Here is a 3,736-nt window from a genome sequence, read left to right as displayed (position 1 = left end):
TTTTTTTTTATCCTCATTTGTCAAAGCAACGATTGTCTTCTCTCACTCTCTTTGTTTGCCAACAACCCAGAACTGAAAAATCCATATTCTAAGCACACAAATCACAATTCAAAATCAAAATCATCTATTTGGGTGCAGAGAAAACATGGGATTCCCTCTTTGGTTCAAGAAAAGCAAAAGCTTCAATCTTTACTATAATCCCCAATTTCTTGACCACGTTTTCTGGGCAACGAAACAGAGAGAGAGTAGTAGCTTACTGTTAAAGATTGGAAATTGTAGATGGAGATCTTGGAGGTCTCAGATCTGTGGTGGCCTTGCCTTGGGTCTTGACGCAGAGAAATGGAAGAGCTTGCCTTGGGTTTTGATGCACAGAAATGGAAGAGAGAGGGAAGAGGTTGCCTGAGGTTTTGACGGACAGAAATGGAAGAGAGAGAGAGAGAGAGAGAGAGAGAGAGGTAGTGGGTTTGGTTTAATTAGTACTTTAGTGGGATAGGTTGGAATGTCGAAGACTCAAGCTGGGTTTTTATTTTTATTTTTTATATTATTATACTTAGTGAGTTATTGCTCAATTGACCTATTTGTCCATGCCATTCTTTCTATTTTCCAACATTATATATACCTTATATTTTTATTTAAATAATTATATGTTATAAAAATAAAAATAAAATATAAAAATAAAAACAGCCTGGTCCCCGCCTAGGCGCCCTGGGCGCTAGTCCTCGGGTCACCGCCCGACTAGCGCCTAGCGTTTTTTAGAACCTTGGGTATGACTCCTTTTTTCTACCAAAAATTTTGGGATGTGGTTAGCTTGGATGTCTGTAATGCAGTTCGTAATAAGTTAGAGAGGGGTGAATTTTGGGACCAGTCCAACTTTACGTATTTATGTCTTATACCTAAAATCAAAGATCCAAATGAGGCAGCTCATTTGAAGCCCATTTCCCTCTGCAATGTTATCTGTAGAATAAGTTCAGAGGTGGTGGCAAACAGATTAAAGCAGTGTTTTCCAGATATTATCTCACCATTACGAAGTGCCTACGTGCCGGGCAAATTGATCTCTGATAACACACTGGTGACTACGAAGGCTGCACACTTCATGCATAAGCTTGATATTAGTAAGGCATATGCGCTTAGAATGGCAATTCCTGCAGGCCATGTTGACAAAACTAGGATTTTGTACTCAGTGGATTAATATGGTTATGAAATGTGTTACTACTGTCAGCTATGCTATTCTTATTCAGGGTGAGCCAACCTTCAAAATTTTGCCTACTCGGGGTATTCAACAAGTTGAACTATAGTCACCTTAACTTTTCATTTTGTGCGCTAAAGGCCTTTAAGCTTTGATTACAAATGCAATGCAGAATGGTGTAATTGAAGGACTAACAATGTGTCCTGAAGCTCCAGCTCTCCATCACTTATTTTTTGCGGATGAGAGTCTTTTATTTGGTACATCAAATGAGGAAGAATGTCACAGATTTCATGCAATCCTCAATGTGCATGAAAAAGCTTCTAGTCAGAAAGTTAATTATCAGAAAAGTAGTATGGAGTTTAGCAAGAATGTTTCATTGGAACAACAACACTTTTTAGCCTCTATTCTTGATGTACGTGAAGTGAATTGAAGAACATGATAGGTATCTTGGTTTACCTCTTCATATAGGAAGATCCAAAACAGCAATCTTTGAGTATATCAAAGATAAGTTAACAAAGAAATTAATCAATTGGAAGTGCAAGATCTTGATTTGTACAGTAAAGGAGATTCTCATAAAGGCAGTGGCAGAAACACTGCCATTGTATGCAATGAACTGCTATCTTCTACAAAAAGGTTTATGTGATGATATTCATCAGCTTTGTGCATCCTTCTTTTGGGGAATTATATAGATGAGAATAAGAAAATTCATTAGAGAAGCTGTGAGAAATTATGTCTAACAAAGCAAGGAGGTATGGATTTTAAAAACATTTATGCATATGACCTTACTATGCTTGCTAAACAGGGCTGGAGACTTATTTCTAACCCTCAATCTCTTATAGCTCGTTTGTACAAAGAGAGATACTTTCCACAATCCTCATTTTGGGAAGCTGAAGTAGGGGACCCTCCATCCTTTTCTTGGAGAAGTATTCTAAATGACAGACCAATTCTGAAAACAGGTGTGCAATGAAAAATTAGAGATGATAGGTAGGATCGGATATGGCATGATAAATGGATTCCAGTGTCAACACCTACCATGTTGTCTAGGCCGGCAAACACTGAATTGGAGTATCTGGCTGACCTAATCAATGAAAGTACTAGGGAGTGGATCCCTGCTTTAGTAAATGCACTATTTCCTCCACAAGTTGCTGCACAAGTCTTATGTATAACTTTAAGTAGGTGTCCATGTTCTGATCGGCTTATTTGGAGTCCACATAAGAGGGTTTTTACTCTGTTAAATATGCCTATTGGTTAGCTAGAGAACATGTGCTTCCAAATGTCTTAACCTGTACTTCACAAGGGAATCCTTTCTGGGAACTTTGGAAGAAGATATGGGGAGCAAAAGTCCCAGGTAAATTTCATACCTGCGTTTGAAGGGTATATCAGAACTTACTGCCAACCAAGGAATGTTTAATTCTTAAGGGTTATCAAGGGGATGCCAAATGTTTGTTGTGTAACTCAACAGTTGAAGACACATCACATCTCTTCTGTAAGTGCCCTACAACTGCATCCATTCTATCTGCTTCTCCTTTTAACATGCAACACATTCTTCTTCCTTCTATCAATTTTAAAGAATGGATGTTGCATGGAAAGAGCAATGCAAATGCAACCAGACCTCTTTGCTAGGCTTCTCATGATCATATGGATAGTTTGGAAGAACAAAAATAATACTTTATGGCAAAATAAAACTCAAACAACTCAGGATTTGGGGCTCAGTAGTTTTACATGGCTGGAAGATTTTCAAAGCATGCATACCTGTTGGGTGCATCACGAAGTATGAAAGTGTATGACAATTTATGGATGATGTGCCCTACTCTTAAGTATAGGAGGTCAAGTTTTAGTAAAAGGGAAAAATAAGAGTATCGTATCCAAGGGATTGATTAACTCTACCCTAGCTAGATCACCGCGAAAATAAACCTAGAAAACACATGCAAAGTCTACCTTTTTACAAATTCACAACCTTAGCCCTTTGGAAGCTAAAGATCATGAGGATGGTATTTACCATTGTGGTAGTGAACAGTTTGGTTGATTTTAATTTTTATGAAGTTAATTAAGTTGCATAAAATAAAATAAACAACTAAAAATGTAGATACTAAATCAATGAGAAGAATAGAGACCTAGGCATCACACCTAACCTTACTCATGCACAAAATGTAAACTATATTTGATGTAATAACATGCTTTCACAAACTTCCCCTTAGTGCTTTGGTGAAGCTACCAAGAAACCAACTAATCATGCAATTTAACAATCTCTTTTGAAGCAAAGCTAAATTACACGACCTTTATACCATTCAAATCTTCCGGATCCTAAATGGCCTATGGTGCTGTGAGCCTAAATTCTTCCGGAACCTAAATTCACAACATCATGCTTTAATTTCAAGGTAAGAAATTCAAGCAACTTAGTTCTTCCAGTAGGAATAAGCTAAGCCACCACATATTTAGCTACACATGCTCACGGAATCAAGAGTTTATCAAGTTCATGTTTCCGATTCATTAATTTCTTAAAGCATGCTTCTAGGTGATAAATCTATAAACACAGTTAGGGTACATGAA

Source organism: Rosa chinensis, chromosome 6 (genome assembly GCF_002994745.2).
Source record: "Rosa chinensis cultivar Old Blush chromosome 6, RchiOBHm-V2, whole genome shotgun sequence".
Lineage (NCBI taxonomy): Eukaryota > Viridiplantae > Streptophyta > Magnoliopsida > Rosales > Rosaceae > Rosa > Rosa chinensis.
Note: the sequence above shows the minus strand (reverse complement) of the source record.